Source organism: Panthera tigris, chromosome A3 (assembly GCF_018350195.1).
Source record: "Panthera tigris isolate Pti1 chromosome A3, P.tigris_Pti1_mat1.1, whole genome shotgun sequence".
Lineage (NCBI taxonomy): Eukaryota > Metazoa > Chordata > Mammalia > Carnivora > Felidae > Panthera > Panthera tigris.
The window spans coordinates 16,035,622-16,050,436 of NC_056662.1; the positions used below are offsets into that span (position 1 = coordinate 16,035,622).

Genomic DNA, 14,815 nt, shown 5'->3' on the forward strand with positions numbered 1-14,815 from the left:
AGTCGCTCAGCAGACTGAGCCCCCCAGGTGCCCAGGTTGGTGACTTTAACCACTACACTCAAACACCCTAAACCCAAACAGGTGAGAGCTGCGCTGTGCTGGCGCTGTGGAGCAGAGCTGCCCCACACCAGTGTCTGCAATCCCATTTCTGGGCTGCTCACTACAGTAATGACCAGTCATCTGTGGCTTTTCGAGAGAGAAAATGACTTTTTAAATGACATCAACTAAAATTTAAACGGCCACATGTGGCTAGTGGCTATTGTATTTGACTGCACAGTATAGAGTTGTTTACTGGCCGAGAACATTCAGAGGGCCATGGAATTAAACACTACATTTTATAGTGAAAATGAAGAGGATCTGTTACTCTAGCATCTGTTAAGTGGAGATGAAGAAGCTTCTCCCATGTATTAACTGACATGAAAAGATACTCATGGGGTGCCGGGGTGGCTCAGTCGGGTAAGCATTGACTTTGACTCAGGTCATGATCTCACGGTTCATGAGCTCAAGCCCCACATCAGGCTATCTGTCTGCTGTCGGCACAGAGTCCACTTCAGATCCTCTGTCTCCATCCCCCTCTTGTGCATGCTCGCTCTCTCTCTCTCTCTCTCTCTCTCAAAAAAACCAAAAACCAAAACAAAACAAAAAAACATGAAAAGATACTCATGATGGTGTTAAATGGAAAATATGAACTATAACACATGTAGAATATGATTGAAAAATCATGAATACAGGAGCACCTGGCTGGCTGGCTCAGTCGGTTGAGTGTCTGACTTTGGCTCAGGTCATTATCTCTCAGTTCACAGGTTCAAGCCCTGCATTGGGCTTGCTGCTGTCAGCATGGAGTCTGTTTCGGATCCTCTGTCTCCTTCTCTCTGCCCCTCCCCTATTCATGCTCTCTCAAAATTAAAAAATAGAAACTTAAAAAAAAATGATGATTAGAAAGACAGTAAATATATACCAAACTATGGTTTCCTCCAAATGGAGGGTAGTGGAGATTGTCGGTGCCTTCCGTGGTGGGCACTGCACAGTGCCAGACCTACAGGCATTTTCTCTTCTTCCATAGCAACAGAATCCCTATATTGTTGGGAACAGCAATCTGTCCAACTAAGAGACTACGTTCACCAGCGTCCCTCACCTATAAGAAAGGACAATAAGATGTAAACTGAATGTGTTGGTTGGGACTTCCAGTACTTTAAAGCACATCCTTTGTTTTCTCCTTTCCTACTTCTTCCTGCCTTGAGGAAGGACTGTTTGGTTAGAGCCAGAAGCCCAGTGGTGACCACAAGGTGACCATGAGAGTTATAGCCATGGATAAGGACAGTGAAGCAGAAAGAGAGAAAGATGTTGACTGCCTGATGGCACTGTTGAACTACCATGCCAGCAACAGACTGCCTACTTTGGACTTAATTTTTTTGAAAGAAAAATAATTTGTCTTATTTATTTTTAAATGTTTTTTAACATTTATTTATTTTTGAGACAGAGAGAGACAGAGCATGAACGGGGGAGGGTCAGAGAGAGAGGGAGACACAGAATCTGAAATGGGCTCCAGGCTCTGAGCTGACAGCACAGAGCCCGATACGGGGCTTGAACTCACGGACCGCGAGATCATGACCTGAGCTGAAGTCGGACGCTTAACCGACTGAGCCACTCAGGCGCCCCTAATTTGTCTTATTTAAAGCACTGTTATCAGCAGCCAACAGAATTCCTAGCCAGACAATCTATTCAGAGGCCATTCCTCCTCTTCAGAGAAAAACATCCTAATAGAAACACAATTCTGTTCTTGATTGGCCTAAAGATAATTTCATCCCCCTCATAAATAACTTGTTCAAGAACCAGGCCTAAGCCAAAAGGCACTGCATTGCCTTGATGACAGCAAATGGTTCAAGAATGGGCACATGACCAAATACAGGCCAATGAGATTTTAGGATTAGTATACTGGGGGCTTCTGAGAAAATTTTTCACTTAGAAGAACAGAGGAAGAGAGAATCTTTCAATTCCTTTGGTGGGTGCTACACACGGACCTGGGGCCCAGAACTGCCACAGCTCTTTTGCTGCTGGCCTAAAGATGAAGCCAACAACTTAGGAAGGGCACCACCAAGAGAATCTGAGGGAAAGAAGCCTGGCAATGGATTAAGTTAATGTTGAAGTCAGTCTTACCTCTGGAACAAGTACAAGTTGTATGAGCCAAAAACATGCACACTCTTCAAAGAGATTATCTTAAAGGCAATGGAATAGGTGCTAACAGTTATTCAAATACTGTGAGAAAGGCAAATAAGTCAGGTCTTATTACAGACCCTAGGGGCATGCCAAGTTGGGCATCAAAATATTTCTGCACCTTTCCCTCTCCCCTGCTCATTTGCACTCTCTCTCTAAAAAAAAAAAAAAAAAAAAAAAATCTTTAAAAAAAAAAAGCTTTTGTTCTTCTACAGGCTTTTGCAAAAAAAGATTACTGAATACATGTACATGTTTCAAAGGCCTCATAATAATGACAACAATTAACATTTATATGTCCAGTACTTACTACCTGCCAGGCCTTGTGCTGAGCCCTTTAGCTCATGCAATCCTCATGAGCTAGTTATACCCATTTTACAAATGAGGAAATGCTGAAGCTTAGGAAGAAAAGCTAAGTAACTTGTGCACAAAAGTAGAAAGTGCCTGGGCCAAGATTTGAAGTCATGTCCAAAGGACTCCAATGCCTCTTCACCATGACTTTGTATTGCTTCCTTAGGATACATAAAAACACATCTAGGATTTCCCCAAGACTGCGTTATTTTAAAATATGCTATTCTCCAGGGGTGCCTGGCTGGCTCAGTTGGTAGAGCATGCGACACTTGATCTCGGAGTTGTGAGTTCAAGCCTCACACCAGGTTACTTAAAAATAAAATAAAATAAATATACATATATACTGTTTTCTTGAACCTCTGAGCATACTATATTCATCAAACTACAAGCCCCAGTTTTTTGGTCTGGAAAATATGGCCATATGGACCACGTGTAACATGCAGAGATCATCAAGAACCACTGATGTTAACCCTTGTGCACACAAAAAAGCAATATAATTACATATGTTTAACTGATGTTGAACGGTAGGATGAAACCACCAACTTTTCTATTCTTTTTCAATTTCCTTTTTCTAAAAAAATTAAGTTTATTTATTTATTTTGAGAAAGAGAGAGAGAGAGAGGGAGAATGAGTGGGGGATGGGCAGAGAAAGAGGGAGAGAAGGAGAATCCCAAGCAGGCCTCTCTCTGACAGCGCAGAGCTCGATGAGGAACTGATCTCACAAACTGCAAGGTCATGACCTGAGCCAAAACCAAGAGTCAGATGCTTAACTGACTGAACCACCCAGGCGCCCCCTCAAGTTTCCTTTCGGGGGTAAGGAGAAGCACACAGTAGGTAGGTTTGTGGAAATAAAAGTGAGAGAACAGAAGATAACTCGTATTTACAAAGTCCCTTCTAGTGGTCAGGTTTTATAATAGTTAACTCTCAAAGGATCTCATGAGACATTTCATAGATAAAGGAAGTGACTAAAAGACTTTGCCCAAGGTTACCCTGATCTGCCTGAAACCCAAGTTCTTGTTCTTTCCACTGTGTAACTCCGCATTCCCACAAGCTCTGGCATTTCCCAAATGTTGGTTAGAACAGTGACACTGAGGTCACAGGAACCCTATGCCATTTTGTTAGCTTCTCCCTGGAAATATTATTTTAATTAAGTTTCAGTGACTTTCAACCATGATGCCTTCAGCTGTAATAGATTATCCATAAGAAAATAAACTAAGTTGAAAAGATCTAATGCCTCGGGTTTTAACTTAGAAATCACAAGGATATAGGTAGCGTGTTTCAAATAAGTGGATTTAAAATAATACACTCAGTATTTATTTTATTAGGCAGTAAAATACAGTCAGAAAACAGGAAAATATTAAGCTTTGGTACAAATATTCAAATAGAAACACAGTCTAGTCTCAAAAGTACACTCAAAAAGTACACTCAAAAAGTACACAGAAAATCACTCAAAAAACCGCACCCAAATCTGCCTCATGTACAATTAAATTGTTTATGAAAATTTAGAAGTTATACATTTTAAAAATTTTTTCAATGTTTTTATTTTTTTGAGCAAGAGACAGAGTGTGAGCAGGGGAGGGGCAGAGACTTTTGAGAGAGAGAGCACAAGTGGGGGAGGGCGGAGAGAGAGGGAGACACAGAATCTGAAGCAAGCTCCAGGCTCCAAGCTGTCAGCACAGAGCCCAACGCGGTGCTTGAACTCATGAACTGCAAGATCATGACCTGAGCCGAAGTCGAACGCTTAACAGACTGAGCCACCCAGGTGCCCCTAAAAGTTATATTTTTAAATGACACATCTATGATTATCTCATTTTCTTTTCTTTTTTAATTTTTTTTAACGTTTATTTATTTTTGAGACAGAGAGAGACAGAGCATGAACGGGGGAGGGGCAGAGAGAGAGAGGGAGACACAGAATTGGAAGCAGGCTCCAGGCTCTGAGCTGTCAGCCCAGAGCCCAACGCGGGGCTCGAACTCACGGACCGCGAGATCGTGACCTGAGCTGAAGTCGGACGCTTAACAGACTGAGCCACCCAGGCGCCCCTGATTATCTCATTTTCCAAGCGGTTAAAATCCTCAAATAGAGAATCTTATAGCACAGAAGTAAGAAGTCTTTATTATTCCTTTGATAAAAATAAAAACTAAAAACAAGGGCTTTTAGGTATAAAACATTTTGTTCCCTTTTTCTGTTTGAAAGTTACTGATCACCTGCCTGTGTATTTCCCCAAATCCTACCATTTTCAGAGGCATCCCAACTAGGCTCTAGTTTCTCCCTAATACCCTGTAGCTATTAGTTGTCCCAAACCAAAGAAGAGTGCTAGTCATTTTTTTCAGCAAGAAGGGCGTGCCAGCAGTCCACACAGAAGCAAAGGCAGTGGCTGAAAAATGAAATGGAGCAGGAGGTACAGAAGTCTTACCTATTTTACATTGTGAGACATATTTCAGAAATAATAAACACACAGATCAACAGAAGAGAATAGAGAGCCCAGAAATAAACCCACACATGTACAGTCAATTCATTTATGACAAGGAGCTAAGAATACACAATGGGGAAAGGATGGTTTCTTTAGTAAATGGTGTTGGGAAAACTGGGCAGCACATGTAGAAGAATAAAACTGGGCCACTTACACCACACACAAGAATCAACCCAAAATGGATCAAAGACTTGAACATAAGACCTAAACCATAAAACTAGAAGAAAACATAGGCAGTAAGCTCCTTGACATCAGTCTTGGCTATGATTTTTTTGAATTTGACACCAAAAGCAAAATTAAACATGTGGGACTATATCAAACTAAAAAGCTTCTTCACAGCAAAGGAAACCATCAACAAAACTAAAAGGCAACCTACAGAATAGGAAAAAATATTTGCAAATCACATATCTGATAAAGGATTTTTCATTTTTGTTTTTGTCTTGAGAGAGAGAGAGAGAGGGTGCAACTGAGAAAGGAGCAGAGAGAGAGAGAGAGAGAGAATCCCATGAGGGGCAGAGAGAAGAGAGAGAAGCGGGGCTCACTCGAAGTGGGGCTCATGTTTTACCTGAAGCGGGGCTCTAGCTCACCCAGATATGGGACTCGAACTCATGAAATCAGGAGATCGTGACCTGAGCCAAAGTCAGATGCTTAACAACTGAGCCACCCAGGCCCCCTTATAAAGGGTTAATATCCAAATTATACAAAAAACTCACACAAGTGAATAGGAAAAAACCAAACAATCCACTTAAAAAATGTGCAGAGGACCTGAATAGACTTTTTTTTCCAAAGGAGACATACAAATGGCCAAAAGGTACATGAAAAGGTACTCAACATCACTAAACGTCAGGGAAATGCAAATCAAAACCCATGAGGTATCACCTCATGTCTGTTAGGATGGCTTTTCTCAAAATGACAACAGATAACAAATCCTAGCAAAAATGTGGAGAAAAGGAAAACCTTTACACTGTTGGTGGGAACGTAAGTTGGTAGACGCTATGGGAACACTATCGAGGTGCCTCACAAAATTAAAAATACACCTACCCTATGATCCAGCAATTCCACTTCTGGTATTGATATGAAGGAAATGAAATCTCTATTGTGAAAAGATATCTGCACCTCCAAGTTCACTGCAGCATTATTTACAATACCCAAGACATAGAAACAACCTAAGTGTCCATTGACAGAATGGATAAAGAAAATGTGGTATATATACACAATGCAATATTATCCAACTATGAAAAAGAAGGAAATCCTGCCATTTCCAACAACATGGATGGAACTTGAGGGCATAATGCTAAGTGAAATAAGTCAGAGAAAAACAAATACTATGATCTCACTTATATATGGAATCTTAAAAAAAAAACAAAACAACAACCATTGACAGAACAGATTGGTGGTTGCCAGAGATGGGGGTGGGGATGGCAAAACAGGTAAAGGCAGTCAAAGTACAAATTTCCAATTATAAGATAAATAAATCCTGGAAATGTAATTAATGTACAGCACAGTGACTATAGTTAACTAGATATAGTTAACAATATAAGACCAATGTCAAATGTATATGTTTGAAAGTTGTGAAAAGAGCAAACCTTAAAAATTCTCATCACAAGAAAAACAAAACAAAACAAAAATTTGTAACTATGTGTGTTCATGGATATTAACTAAATTTATTTATTTATTTATTTATTTATTTATTTATTTATTTATTTATTTATTTATTTTTGAGAGAGAGATACCTGAGCCAAAATCAAAAGTCAGATGCTTAACAGACTGAGCCACTCAGGTGCCTCCTCCCTGCTTTTTTGAGGGTGGATGTTAATTAAATTTATTGTGGTAATCATTTCATAATATTACATATATCAAATCATTTTGTTGTATACCTAAAACTAATACAATGATAAATATCGATTACATCTCAACAGTAATAAAAAAGAATCTTGTAATACAGCTTTAATCATTTCTGGAATAAGGAGAGGTTAAAAACAGACATAAAGTGGGGCGCCTGGGTGGCTCAGGTGGTTGAGCGTCCAACTTTTTTTTATGTTTATTTATTTTTGAGAGAGAGAAAGACAGAGCATGAGCTGGAGAAGGGCAGAGAGGGAGGGAAACATAGAATCTGAAGCAGGCTCCAGGCTCTGAACTGTAAGCACAGAGCCTGACGCGGGGCTCAAACTCAGACTGCGAGATCATGACCTCAGCTGAAGTCAGAGGAGCATCCAACTCTTGATTTTGGCTCAGGTCATGATCCCAGGGTCGTGGGATCAAGCCCTGCATCGGAGCTCCATGCTAAGCATGGAGCCTGCTCACAATTCTCTCTCTCTCCCTCTATCCCTCTCCTCTGCTTGCACTCTCTTAAAAAAAAAAAAAGACATAAAGTAAAATACGTTCATTATTTTAAAAAGAGGTAATAGATAATATTTACTGAGTGGTTCTCATAGGAAGGCTGTGCTAAGTGATTTACTACTGTGCTCAGTGCTTTAACTATATATTTAATCCTTGTAACAATTCTATGCAGTAGATACTGTTATTAAGGAACTTATTCAGCATCATACATTTATTCAGAATATTTCCAGGATTTGGTAAACCCTTAAAATTTTGCTCCCCCACTTACTGGCTGATTCTGAACAACTGACTCTCTGAATCTCAGTCTCCACAGCTTTAAAATGTTAACTATATACTATAGTCCAACATCTGCATTTTCTAATCACTTATCACTGGTGTCACTAAATATCCCATCTTCCCATGTCCTAAACCAATTCCAATCGAAGTCTGAATAGTATTAGGGCTACCTCTGTTTTACCATCATGTGCATGGGAGGTCTGGCTGCCTTACCCCGTTCCCATGCCCCAGAAGCCAACCAACAGGCTGAGTCTGTTTCTCTACCTGTCCACTCCTGACGTCTTTCCCCTTTCCCAACCAATTCATCTTGCTGAGGTTCCAGCATGACTTTTATTTTTTTTTTTTAAGGTTTTATTTTTAAGTAATCTCTACACCCAACATGGGGCTCAAACTTACAACCCTGAGATCAAGAGTCGCACGCTCTACCAACTGAGCCAGCCAGGCACCCCTCCAGCCTGACTTTTAATGATACCAGTATTTTTTTTTTTTTAATGTTTATTTATTTTTGAGACAGAGACAAAGCATGAATGGGGGAGGGTCAGAGAGAGGGAGACACAGAATCTGAAACAGGCTCCAGGCTCTCAGCTGTCAGCACAGAGCCCGACACGGGGCTCGAACTCACGGACCGTGAGATCATGACCTGGGCCGAAGTCGGCCGCTTAACCAACTGAGCCACCCAGGCGCCCCTAATGATACCAGTATTGAGTGGAGTCATCTACATCATCCTCAAGGGTAAAAGAGAATCAAAAACAAATCCCTGAAGAGTTCACATTTCTTCTACTTGAATACTAGAAGATTAGGTCACTGGGGTAATGCAATTTTGGTTAACTGGCAGTCACCCAAACAAGCCTTTAAAGGAAATTCTAAAATGGATCAATATACTGTACTATTTGATAAATAGTACATTTGAACATAATTGAATCCTTGACTAACTAAAAAAGTTGCTATATTTCAGGGGCGCCTGGATGGCTCAGTCGGTTGAGCGTCCGACTTCCACTCAGGGTCATGATCTCCCGGTCTGTGAGTTCGAGCCCTGAGTTGGGCTCTGTGCTGACAGCTCAGAGCCTGGAGCCTGCTTCCCATTCTGTTTCCCTCTCTCTCTGCCCCTCCCCTGCTCATGCTCTGTCTCTCTCTCTCTCTCTCTGTCAAAAATAAACATTTAAAAACAAAATTTAAAAAGTTGCTATATTTCAGGGTGGTCATCTGAACACTGGGACAATTTGGTTTTGGCCAAGACCTCAATAAGAAATGCATTCTAGGGGTGTCTGAGTGGCTCAGTTGGTTGAGCCTCCAACTTCGGCTCAGGTCATGATCTCGTGGTTCGAGAGTTTGTGCTGACAGCTCAGAACCTGGAGCCTGCTTAGATTCTGTGTTTCCCTCTCTCTGTCCCTCTCCTACTCGCTCTCTCCCTCTCTCTCTCTCTCGAAAATAAATAAACATTAAAAAAAAAGAAAAAAATGCATTCTATATTATGGCTTCCAGATATACACAGAAAGAGCTGAAACAAAAGTTTTACAAACCAAAGCTTATTCTTCTTACATGAGATGCACTTTTTTTTCCGTTATTTCTATTCTAATTTTTTATTTTAAAAAAATGCTGGAACTTCTCCCCCAGATAATTCCTTAACATACTAATGTATAATAACAATGTGTAGTTTGAAAAACACTGACATAAGCAGCCTTTCCACTGTGTGGTTTTGCCAATACACAAGACCAACCTAAGAAAACAATGTTGTGAACAACCAGTATTAGACACAGCATATGGGCTCTATTTTTTAAAAATATATGTTAAGCTGAATCATTAATTGAGAGATTTTTCTCCATCTATCACAGCAGAAAATACAGGACAAAACATTCCTTTAATATGGAGACAGTGGGATTTAACAGAGTACATGACTTGGTATTAGAAAACCTAGATTCATTTTCCAAACCCTAAAGAAATTCTAGATCTGAGCAATGATCATTAAGAGCTGCTAAAATCATTCTGTGAAAGACTAATGAGAAACTTATAATGGATGGACCATGCTAACAACATCTGAACCCCATGATCAATCTTAAAATCACATCCGGGAGGGGCGCCTGGGTGCCTCAGTTGGCTGAGTGGTTGACTCTTGATTTCGGCTCAGGTCTTGATCCCAGGATTGTGGGATGGAGCCTTGTGTGGGGCTTTGTGCTGAGCATGGAGCCTGCTTAAGATTCATATTCTCTCTCTCTCTCCCTCTCTCTCTCTCTCTCTCCCCCATCCCTCATTTGTGCACATGATGAGATGCATGGCACCACCTATAAAGTATAATGGCCAAAAAAATTAAGGGAAGAGAGGGACACATTAAAGGGATGCAACCAACTAAATCAAGAATGTGGTAAGTCGTACAGGACAAATGACCTAGTTTTTCAACAAATAAAAGCAAGGGGAACGGGGGGGAGAAAGAGGAGGAGATTGCTATAAATGAAAAGACTTAAGAGACAGTCGACCAGATGTAATAGGTGGATCCTGTTTGGATCCCAATTTAATCAATTGTAAAAAGACATTTATGAGACAGCTGAGGAAACTGAATACCAAATAAATACTAGGTGTTTTTTAGGAATTCTACTGTTTGTTTTTCAGGTATGATGATAATGGTATATGATTACAGGGAAAAGGGGGCAAGGGAGAAAAAGTCCTTATCTCTTAGATACATACTGAAGCATTTACAGATAAGATGATCCGTCATCTAAGATATGCTTTAGAATAATCCAGAATGGAAAAAAAGATCCAAGGTGGAGAGGGAGTAGGGGGTATAGATAGAATAAAACTGACCGTATCTTGGTAACTATTGAAGCTGGGGTATGGGTATATGGATATTTATCATACTATTCTTTGTACTTCCATATATGTTTAAAATTTTCCATATTAAAAAGCTATAATATAAAAAGAAAATAAAACCTAGATTCAAACTCCAGAGTTTAGTAGATATAGGACTTTGGAATACTCTTGAATACTCTGATCTTCAATTTTCTCATCTAAAAATGGGAATGATAATGATAATCCTTGCCTCACACAATTTTTAGGAGGAATGAAATGAGATCATGGATTCACATCTTTCGGAAATTCAGCGCTTATAAACTGCAAAACTCTTACATATGTTATCATAATAGTTCTCTCTCTCTGCGATGGTATGGAAGCAGACAGAGATTGTAGTTTTGTTGGGTTAGAAACAGGTAGGGGCGCCTGGGTGGCTCAGTCAGTTGGGCATCGGACTTCAGCGCAGGTCATGGTCTTACAATTAGTGAGTCCGAGCCCTGCGTCAGGTTCTGTGCTGACAGCTCAGAGCCTGGAGCCTGCTTTGGATTCTGTGTCTCCCTCTCTCTCTGCCCCTCCCCCACTGACACTCCATCTCTCTCTCTCTCTCTCTCTCAAAAATGAATAAACGTTAAAAAAAAAAAAAAAAAAGAAAAGAAAAGAAACAGGTAATGGGCTGAGTCTCTTAGAACTTCCCCAAATTTTTGTTTTGTAATATCTCCTTAATATGACAGTGTTTACTGTACATTGGCCCTTTTCTCCCAAAAGGAAAGTGTCAAAATTTATTAACAATAAACTGAAGTTCTCCAACTTGAGTTGTTTATATATCTTGTTTACTTCCTCAATTATTCATACTTCCCCTACTAAAGGTAGAAGGTAAATTTACAGGAGACTGTGGTGTTGAGATAAAACTGAATACAATTAGAAATCAATGTAATCTAAATAGCACTTTGTTTGAAATAGTCCAGGTGCTTTTCAAGAGCAGATATGTATCTTTCAGCACTAATACTTCATGTCAAATAAGAGGAAATTAGCAGAGGTTCAAGCCTAAGTAACACAAAGGGAAACTTGGCCCCATCTTGCTTCAGCTTGCAGAATGGGTTGAAGGGAATCAGGGTGATCATTCTATAACACAATTCTGATTAAGTCATTTCCCTTCCTTTCAATGGCTTCCCTCTGCTTTCAGGAAAAAGTCCAAATTCCTGAACAAAGGTTCAGGTGGCTGTCCAGCCTTACATCCTCCCTTTTCCCCTAGTGTAAGCCCCTCTAGGACTGATGTCCCTTGTCATCACTGGTGGGGCGAGTCTTCCACTCTCCTCTCCCTTACCTTTTAGTGGTCAAGTCCGGTTAATTCTCCTGAGGTGTCTCTCAAATCTGCCCTCTCCATTCCATTCCTGCTGCCACTGCCCGAGATCAGGCCTTTTTTTAACCTTTACTCCCCCATCTCCCCAAATAGGACATATCCTTATTGCTTTTTCTGATTATAAAACAAGTCATGCTCATAAAAAAATAAATAAATAAGGCAATAAGGAACAAAAGTCTCCCCATGATCTCCTGACATGGACATAAAAAACCTCTCTATTACACTCATATTCATAGCACCATTACTGACAATAGCCAGAAGGTGGAAGCAACCCAAGTGCCCATGTGTGGAATGGATAAACATAATATTTATACATACTATGTACACACAACGTGTATGTATACATACAATAAAATATTATTCAGGGGCACCTGGGTGGCTCAGTAGATTAAGTGTCTTACTCTTGATTTCGGCTCAGGTCATGATCTCACCCGTGGGCTCAAGCCCCAGCCCCACATTGGGCTCTGCACTGACAATGTGAGGCCTGCTCTCTCCCTCTCTCTCAGCACCTCCCTACCCCGCCATCCATGTGCGTGCTCTCTCTCTCTCATAAAATAAACTTTTAAAAATATATATTATTCAGCCTTAAAAAGGAAGGAAATCTGACACAGGCTACAACATGGATGAGCTTTGAGGACATTATGCTAACCGAAATAAGTCAGTCACAAAAAGACAAATATTGTACAATTCCATTTATATCAAGTATCTAGAGCAGTCAAATTCATAGATACAGGAAGGAGAAGGGTGGTTGTGGGGGGGGGGGCGCTGAGGGAAGGGGGAAAGTGGGAAAAGGGGAAACTGTTCAATAGATAGAGTTTCAGTTTTACAAGATGAAAGAATTCTGGAGATTTGTTGCATAACAATGTGCATATCCTTAGCACTCTGAGCTATATGCTTAAAATATTTAAGATGGTAAATTTTATGTTATGGGTATTTTGCCATAATTAAAATAAAAAAAAATTTAAAAAGAACTACTCTTTCTAGACATTTTTCCTATAGATTTGTATGTATACACTTAAAAAAGCAAAAATAGGAACACACTGTACTGTAATGCACTTTTCACACCTAACCATATGATGCAAACATCTTTCTTATATATATAGCTCCCACCTCATTCTTTTTTTTTTTTTTTTAATATTTGTTCATTTTTGAAAGAGCATGCACAAGGGAGGGAGAGAGAGAGAAGGGGACAGAGGGTCTGAAGTGGGCTCCATGCTGACAGCAGCGAGCCCTAAGCTGGGCTGGAACTCACAAACCTCAAGACCACGACCTAAGCCAAAGTTGGATGCTCAGTGAACTGAGCTACCCAGGCGCCCCTCACCTCATTCTTTTCTAATGGCTAATAGTACATATCACAGGACTGCATCATAATTTAACCAGTCTGTTTTCAACATTATAAAAACATCACAGTCAACATCTTGCATATTTTCTCAATATGTCTTACAATAGGCATCTGCTTTGTTTTTTACATGCCCGGTTTCTGGTGTCAGTATCAATATTTTCCAAAGGAAAAATACCTCCTTCTTATCCAAACATCCATCCTGTACCTAGCCTCCTCCCCTCTAGCCACTCTTGTTCTATGAGGCTAGTTTGTTCCTAGGTATATTATTTTTCATGTCGTTACTTTCATCTCTCCTACAATTTCATTTTCTGACTATTACTGCTTGCATAAAGCTATTGCTTTTTGTCTGTTATACCTGCTTGTTCACTTAACCTTATTATACCTAATTATTTTTACTTAATTCTCTTGAATCTTCTCAGCAGGTCATCGTATCATACGTAGGTAGACAGTCATACTGTCTGCATAGTGACTAAGAGCAAAAGCCCTAGGTGGCTCAGTCCTGTTGAGCATCTGACTCTTGATTTTGGCTCCGATCATGATCCTAGGGTGGTAGGATCCAGCCCTGTGTAGGATTCTGTGCTGAGCGTGGAGCCTGCTTGAGATTCTTTCTCCCTCTCCCCTGCTCCCTTGGCTCTCTTTCAAAAAAAACAAAAACAAAAACAAAAAAAAGAGTAAAAGCTCTGGCCTCAGGCAGACCTGGATTCAAATCCTGTATGACCTTGGGGAAGCATTTTACCTCAATTTCCTCATCCACAGACTGGGAATCATAATAAAGGCTATCTCACAGGATTGTTCTCAAGATTACATCATTAATTGAGGCTAGTGCATGAAAAGTGCTCAACACTTACTAGTTCAATAAATGTCTAATACAGGACCATAATGAAAATATAACTCACTCCACACTATGCCTTTTATTTTTTGTTGTTGTTGAATTACACTGACATACTCCTTGTCAGCAACTGCCTTGCTTTTCACTTCTTCAAAAAAGTAGAAGCTGTCAGACTCCTCGTAAAGATCTGTGCTGTGGATGTTATCCACTCTTACCTTTTTGGGAAAGTAGTGCCATCCGTTTCCCCTTTCATCTCCTGTATTTTCTCAGCCTCTCTCCTCAGTACTTGGCTCTTTGCCATCAGCATTTAAATCTGCTCACGTCTCTCTCATGCTTAAAACTTCACCTTATTCCCCAATCGCTCTCCAGCCTTCTCTCTCTCCCCTCTCTCCCTTCACAGCCAAACTCTGTGAGCTGCCTACACTTTGTCTTTATTTTCTCACATCCCACTCTCTCCTCATCCTACTGATATATTACATTGAACCTTTGGAAGCTGCCGATATTCTAGATTCCACCCCCATCATTTCACCAAATCTGCTCAATTAGGTCCCCAGTGACCTCTATATTTATTCATCCGAAGGACACATTTTAATGTTTAACTTATCTTACTTGAAACCTAAGCAGGATTCTGCAAAATTAACCTCTTCCTTTGGCTTTCATGACTGCATTCTCCTGTTTTCCTTCGACTTCTCTGGCCATTCCTTCCTAGTATAGTCTAAATGAACACTTCTTCCAAGAGTGTACAACACAGTGGCCTCAAATGATCTAGGCCTTTCTTTCTTTTTTTCAAATCTCTCTTGATGGTTCTCTTCCAATGTTAAGTTTCCAGTTGTACTGGATTCATGTACTATACC

At 40.2% G+C, this 14,815-nt stretch overlaps 1 protein-coding gene across 3 annotated transcripts in view; it reads right to left on the reverse strand.

The window, feature by feature from the left end:
- PKIG (cAMP-dependent protein kinase inhibitor gamma) overlaps positions 1-14,815 on the reverse strand; it is a 98,715-nt gene that overhangs the window by 77,414 nt on the left and 6,486 nt on the right. The gene's annotated exons all lie outside the window — the stretch shown is intronic.